The following is a 7866-nucleotide window of genomic DNA, read 5'->3' as shown; positions in this document are numbered from 1 at the left end:
AAATATTTTTCTTTATGAAGGTGCCTTGGAATCCATACATTGTATGGCACTGAAGCATCTAAGTGCCCTTTATGTTATGCCCTTAAAGTGATGACTAAATTTAAGAGCCTGAGTCGTGAGCATTTTGGACTGACTTGCATTGTAAAAGATTCTCATGCAGTCCTAACCCAAACATGAAGTTTACCGTGTCCACCCTTGATTGTCTGTGCTACCTAGTGATGCTGCTTTTGCAGATGAGATGAGTGTGGCTTGAAATGTGTGATTCATGAGAATGTTGCGATTGATTAGACTCTGAAGCAGTGAATAGGTCACATAATTATATTCTGACTCACAGTATGTAAATCCAGATGGTTATTCAAGAGCCTCACATTTTTACATTAGGGTAAAGGTGAAACAGCTTCATTAAAATTATTTTGCCAGTTGCATCTTCTATTACTTTTTTTTTTTCCTGGTTGATGCTTCTAGGCTATGTGACCAAATTCAATGTATGTTCTTCCTTCAGGGATGAAAGATACCGGTATATTAAAGGAAGCCCTGGTTCTCCAAACATCTTAGATTTGCCAATAAAGGTTAGCTGTATTTTATGTGCTATTGTAGTGAGAAACATGAGCTGCTGTAGGGAATATGTTTGTCTCCATGGTCTTAGCATATTATCTTTAAATCTTATAAAAAGTTCATTCTCATTTCAATAAAGGCAGAACTCAAAATTGAAAAACTGTGTGTAAGATAAAAATAGGTCACATTTGAATAATTGCACTTGCTTGCCTTGTAACTAATGCTGAATTGTGCTAGTACTACCATCGTAGTCTTGTGGCATAAAAATTATTACCTCAAATTCTTTGAGGTAATAATCACCGGAATACTCTTTATTAAATTTAAAAAGTAGGCTTGTTGCGATAATTTAATTCCTATTTTAAACAAGCTTTTCTATTTATTTCAGAGTGTAGCAGAAAGTAATGGTGAAATTTATACCTGTGATATTTCAAGATGTGGCTAACAAGGACTGTTAGAAGCCTAGAACGTTTTTAGAGCTTTGCAGGGAGGAAATTGGAACTGTAAATGGCAGAGCCTGTGCCTGACTTTGCACTCAAAGACAAAAGCATGTAGGTGATGCAGTACATGGGATTTTGTATTCTGTGTCATTGGTAATTCACTACTTTTGGTTTTCTGGTGTGTGTGTAATGACTTTGCCGGCAGCATTTGAGAGGATATATGAACACTCAGGGCTACATCATCAGTTGGATCTGCTCATCTGGCAGAGCTGCATTTTGTACCAGCTGAGGATCTGCCTTTCAATTAGGAATAAATTGTGTACCCTGGTCCTCTATTTGATCTGGACTCAAACTAGTAAAACTGGAATAGAATTTCCCCCATTTCCTATTTCTATCTTTTTTAGTTTTAAACTTCTTGGAGAAAGGGCCAGCCTTACTCTTTTCATTTCCTTTTTTCAGGCAGCCCTCAGTTTGCAGTTTTAGCTACACACGCTAAATTTCCTAGAGAGGTTTGTCAGAAATGCAGCAATTTATGGTCAGTTTTGTGCTTTGTTTTTGTCATTATCATGCAGTAGATTGAAAACCAGATTTGATACAAATAGTGCCATGCAAGCAAACAGGATGGCTTAAACCCAGCGACATATGGAGCAAAAACATTGCCTTCGGGGCATGGTGCGAGAGGGTGTGGTCCAGCAGGAGGGGGTGGAAACAATGGCATGACTTGTTCTCAGTTTGGCTCATGGGAGCCTTTGCTGGCTTGGAAATGTTTGTTTATTTCATGGGATGGAAAAACTTAAGCACTAAACATGTTTGCTTAATTAAGTTATTGAACCACTGGTTGAATTACTCCTACAGTGTGTTGTTTAATCCCCTAGTTAGAGTGGAAGCTGCTAATGCAAACACCAAGAGAAATGTTTTTGTTTGTTTCGTTTTTGGCATTGACATCAGCAATGTTACATTATTTTTATATGGTTTTCATTTTCTCTTTTTATGTTGGGCCATCTTGTCCAGAGTAATAATACTGTCATTTCATACACAGGAGGAACTGTGACATACACAGATTAATTGAGTTGTCTTAAGCAAGGAGATGCTTAGAGCTAGAATGTAAGGAGCTGAGCTCATTTCTCTTAATTCAGTCTGCCAGACCATGCTGTCCTCCAAAGTGATAGGTTAGTAGGTTTTATGAACTATTCCTTTTATTTCACCTGTTCTCTGTGAAATTTAGCAATTCTACTCTCTGCAAGATAACATGGTGTGGAGCATAGAAAATCACTACTTTTAGGTGCCAATCAGTTTACCTGCTTAGTATGGTGCCAGCGCCACCTTTGTCTGAAGGCATTCAATTCTTGACAGTGCGTGGCTCTTCTGAAGGGACACTGCCCAAAAGTGTGCCATGGTTTTGAGAGCCAGGGACTGCGGTGATGGAGGGGAGCCCTGCAGTCCCCCGCAGCAGCCTGGAGAGTACCCAGCAAAGATCTCAACCAGGGCCATGAAAATTAGCCAGCATAGGTACTGTGCCAAATCATTTGAGAGAAATGCCAGCTGGCTGAGCTGTTAAGCTGTCTTTTCTAGGAGGGATTCCACTTTCTAGAAATTTGCCCGCTGCATATCTAATGTATATTCTCAGTTTACTTTAGGTGGTTAGAAAATAAGTGAACTCACCATGCTGCATAGTAGATTAGGATTTTGAATCTTGTAGCTAAATATATATATATTTACATATATATATATAAACTGTAGACAAGTTCAGTGATGGCTTTGACTTTCTAAATAGATTGCATTCTGCTTGGAACTATCACTTCTGAAAAGAAGAAAATACTTTTTCTACCCAGAAAATGTATAATCGGTATTTATATTGTACAGCAGTAGTAAAAATGCACTGGTTTTACCTGAAATACAGTAAATACCTCAGAATTTCATAAGTTTGACCAGGGAAATGAAATTCAGCAATATGTTGCCCAAAGGAAGCCATGAGCTATCACAAGATTTTATGACTGTGAATCTCCTCAGTTTTGGACTGAAGGCAGAACAAAATACATATTTCACTCTCCTTTTCTGAATGCTTTTCATTCCTCCAAGCCAGCTGTTGCACCAGTTGGCAGGGACGCTCGGGCCCATTATGAGTATTGGCTTATCGCACACGCTGGAATCCAAGTATCCCAGCTCATTCGTGTCAGTCGTTATCAGGCCAGATACAACAACGACTACAGTTGCCTTGTACTGTCTTAGTTTAGTGATGACCTTTGCCTTGCGAAGCGTGCATAGGAAGTCCGACATTCTCCTGCTGCATTGGCCATACACGTGGATCACAGATGGAGCACACACACAGCACATTCTGTGTGCCCAGAATGCTTTGAACATATGCTGTGTTACAGCAGGTCTTGTGTATAACGAGCAGATAAGGTTTACTGCACACGCACTGAGCGACCTTTATTGCAGTGGAGTGGAACTTTGCATGGGCACTAAACATTTCTGGTATTTCTGCATGTTCCAATTATTTGCCCGACTGAGCTGTGGGATGTCATTCTGGATGAGTGTCCTAAATGCTCTTTTTCCATCCAGTCAGGATTTCTGGGTGGCAAGCAACAACTATAAGGCTGTGGTATAGTTCACTGTTTCTGCCGATAACCTACTCTAAAGTCGGAGGAAAGCGATGCCTGCAGCTAGACACCACACAGGAAGACACCTGGGTTTTGGTGGGGGAGAAAGAATGGCTGGAGGAAGCAAAGCAGCCATAGAATTATAAAACTAGATTTTATCAAATTGTGAAGTTTAATTACTTACACTAGTGCTACCTCTGAAGAGCAATGGAACCCAGGTTAATCTTGTAAGATATGCAATCTGCAATAAAAATAATTTATTAAAATGAAGCCCATTACTGTGATTATCAAATACGTTTTTAATTAAGTCCAAAGTTGCTTCAGTAGAAATTTTACTTATATTATCTCAAAATGCTTTGTCTTGTTCTTCTTTCTAAGCTTTACTCCTCTTCTATAAAGATCACGGACTTGGCTTAATTAGAAGTAGTAGTTAGAATATCCGAGCAAATTATTTTCAGTCAACTAAATGGTCCCTCTGAGGATCAATCTCCACCTGTTGCTCTCGTCTGTAGCCTGGAAAATCCTGTGCTCTGACAGTGCGTGAGCTGCCACTACCTGCACTATGGCAGTCACTGCACTGGCTCGGTCACTGCAATGAACACTGGCATCAGTAATGGAGACTTGTACCTTCACTGAAGGACACAGGACACCAGTACCATTTCTTCCATTTTTCTTACTATTTCCAAGTGTCTAGACTTTAAAAGAGGTAATTTAAGGTTTTTAAAGCAGGTTTGTATGCAAAATTTTTACAAGACATTTTATGACCCTTGTCTCTCAGGAGTGCTTCTGTAATATATCCAATTTACAGCTAAAAATGACTTACTTAGCTACCCTTCCATCACAGCCAGCTCTGGGTTCTCGGTGTGTGTAGGCAGATGAGTTGATTCAAGTATTCATTTTTACATCAGATTCTCTTTTAGGTCCGGAGCACAAGCCATTTTATTTCTGACATTTTGTTCAATGTTAGCTTGGAATGTCTCCCTTGCATTGTTTTGGTTTTTATTTTTGGGTTGTTTTGTTTAATCGAGTGCCTTTCTTTTGAACATTACTACACTAATTTTCTATCCAAGATGATGGAGTAATCTTACATTCTAAAGGGAAATTTTGGATAATAGCAAACATGGTGACTAATTTTCTAGGTGTTAAAACCTAAAATAAAATGATAAGTTAATTGTAAATCATTGCTTAAAAATGCACTTTGTTATAAAATTCTGAGCTACTCAGTGTTCTTAGTAGGTTGTAATGAGCTGAATTCACTGGTTAAATTAAAATGCTTTTTCTCATATTCAGAAAATGCAGTGTGTATGCAATCGAACAAAAATAAAATTGAAATTTACATTTTCATCAAATGAATAACCACATGCTGAGGATTGCTCAACTGCAATTTATGATTATGCAAATGAAACAGGTTTCGCAACTAGGATATGTACAATAAATGGGAGTTCCGTTATTTTGTATCAAAAAGCCATTAACCTCGAAAATTATATACAATTGGCATGAACATTTCCAAAATATGTCTAAAAGCTGTTAATGTTCTCTCTTTCCCTCCCATATGTATAGGTACTCTATATTAGATTTAGCAAAATAATTTGGGATGAATAATTTAAATGTGCTCTGCCACTTTTTTGTTTGCGAACTATCTGCAGCAACTTGCGAGGTTCTTTATTCATTGTTTAAAATCAGTGAATACTGCTGAATAATTCTTAGTCTGCTGACAAGAACATGAGTTACAAAGCAGTTCACAACTGGCTTCTGCTGTTTTGGAAACGGGAGGGTGTGGAGATGGGGGGGTAAATCCCACGGCAGCTTCCCAGGTGAGGAGTTCCTTGTTGTGAGTGCTCACCTCTGTGCTTTCTGCAGGTTTTCAATACTGGATGGTTCTAGATCAGGTGTTTTTTTTCTCAGCCCCAGTGACAAAACCACCTGTAGTAGGAAAGAGAAGAAAAGCACAAAGTGGGGCCTTTTCTGAACAAGCTGCCAATGGGGTATTTTGTTTGGGATTGGCGAAGGAAAGCAAACAATTTATAAGCTTAAAGCCATAATATTTAAGATAATTTTCCATATATGTCAGCCAAGATGGTCCCTTCCTTAGTGCCCCCTGCGGATTTTTGGCTTTTGGAAGGCAGCTGCCTCATGCTAATCCTGTGGTACTCAAAGGACAAATGTGACTGCCCTGTTTGGAGCACGGCCACGGCCCTGCAGCGTGTTCAGCGACTGCCAGTGGGAGCAGTGCCGAGGTCCCCGAGCACCAGGGTCCTGCTCCCCACCACATCAGGCGTGCGGGCTTCACTTGGCAGCAGCCTCTTGAGGCTGTGCGAGGTCTCTGAGGCACGCCGCTCCCTGCCATGCATCGCCAGCCAGTGCCCTAACTCCAAACAGAAGCAAACAAATACACAACTGAAAGCGGTAAAAAAAAAAAAAAAAAGCTTATCTAGGTTCTCAATAGGTACCTCAAAGCATTGTTGTTTCAATGATTTTAGTAGTTTTGTGGAATTTTTCAGTTATATTTCTGTGGCAGCCTATAGCTACAGAAGGGTTGGATATCCTGAGTTATTTTTGCTTTAAGACGTGTTCACGTTATGGTGAACGTGTGAGATACCAAGATCCATCCATGGGAGATTGCCTTCTGTCTGTTATCAATAATATTTAATTTACAGTAATTTTTGATACTCCTTTTCCTTACATGCCCTCACCTATGAGAGGAGATCGCTTAAAAACTTTCATTGCAAATAAGTCAAAATAGCACTAAAAGTGGCCCTCATCACCCTAAATGAAGGACTTTGTTTGCCTGTTCTCTTCTTCTCTCATATCTGTAAGAAACTGAATGTGTTTCCTTGCCCAATTCTCACATTTGTGCTGGGGTTTATGTCAAAACAACTGTCAGAGAAATGTTAGTGTAGAGCTTTGCAGCGAAAGAAGAGACTCAAGTACGGGGAAGTGTCACTGATGGATGTAAGGCTTTGGAGAAATACGGGTCGGAGGAGCTGGTATCCACACACAGGCAGTTGAATGTAAGGGTAGGCACTGACGTTTGGAGAATTTAAAAGCAGGAAATTAAAAGTACAAGTGATTCCATTGACAAGGCAGACAAGTGACACTACAGACTTGGAAAAAATCTGCAGGAGAAAGGGACAGGCAGATATTTAATCACAGTTGTTCGATATTAGGCTTGACCACAGGAAACAGCCCCATGACTTCTACTGAGGGATTCTGTAACAGCTCAAACTCCTGAGAAGTGCTTCTGAAGTGGACATTAAATGCCCTTCTGTATTCAAGTACCAAAGTAGGATCTTGTGTTATGTTTGAAAGTGATGCCCAGAATACCTATGGTGGCAGGCAGAGGAATATCCTTAAAATAGAATTATTGAAAATAGATAAAGATAAAATAGAATTTTTCCTAAACAGATGTGATACATATTTAAAGAACACTATACAATTTTACCTGCTATGCTTTAGACTGGAGATACAGTTGTATCCTTCAGAGTTCAGAAAACTTTTGCTTTTTTACAGTCACGGTCATTAAATGTTTTACCTATAGGAAGAAGTAAATTCAAGTAGAACTTTAAAACCAATTCAAAAGGTTTTTTTAAACGTGGGTAAGGTTTATGTAGCAGCAGGCACATGTGATGTGTAACACTGCCTTGCCTTCCTGAGCAGTCCCAGCCAGCCAGTAACACTTCTTGGGCTGAGCACTTTCCAGGTGCTACTGCCTGTGAAACATGTATTCTTGCACAGCTTCTTCCACCACAAGGATGCAGCTGAGAGCTGGTAGTGTGATGCTGTTTTCTTGGAAATATAAAGGAAAGGGGATATTTACTCATACTGGCTCTTCTCTAGATTGCAAACTACTAAAACATTTGTGGAAAAACATTATTTTTTGTACTTTTTAAGTCCTGCAAAAATTTGTCACAGAAAAGATTATGACCAAGCACTTCATGTGTTGTTCTTCCTAGGTTTGCCAGAGAACAACAGAAAGCCAGATCAGTGTCTTTTTTATTCCTTTCTGTAAATAGTCTCCAAATTAATCTCAGTAAATACCAGAAATGCTAATATCCAGTCTCTGTATACACTCACAGAACAGATTTAGGGCACTTATTTGAAGGATATATATATATAAAGCAAGTATTTGCAAGTATTTGCTATCTGTTAAAAACATCCTTTTTGACATCTCTAGAACACATTTCTTAAAGTACTGAGCAGTACTGAACTTTTAAGTCCATAAATATCTCTGGCTATGTTGTCAGGAAACCCTGCAGAAAGCCATAGCTGCCAGC

This window comes from Aythya ferina (assembly GCF_964211825.1).
Source record: "Aythya ferina genome assembly, chromosome: 12".
NCBI classification, from domain to species: Eukaryota; Metazoa; Chordata; class Aves; order Anseriformes; family Anatidae; genus Aythya; species Aythya ferina.
The sequence above is the reverse complement of the archived record's forward strand: the minus strand, read 5'-3'. Positions refer to the sequence as shown.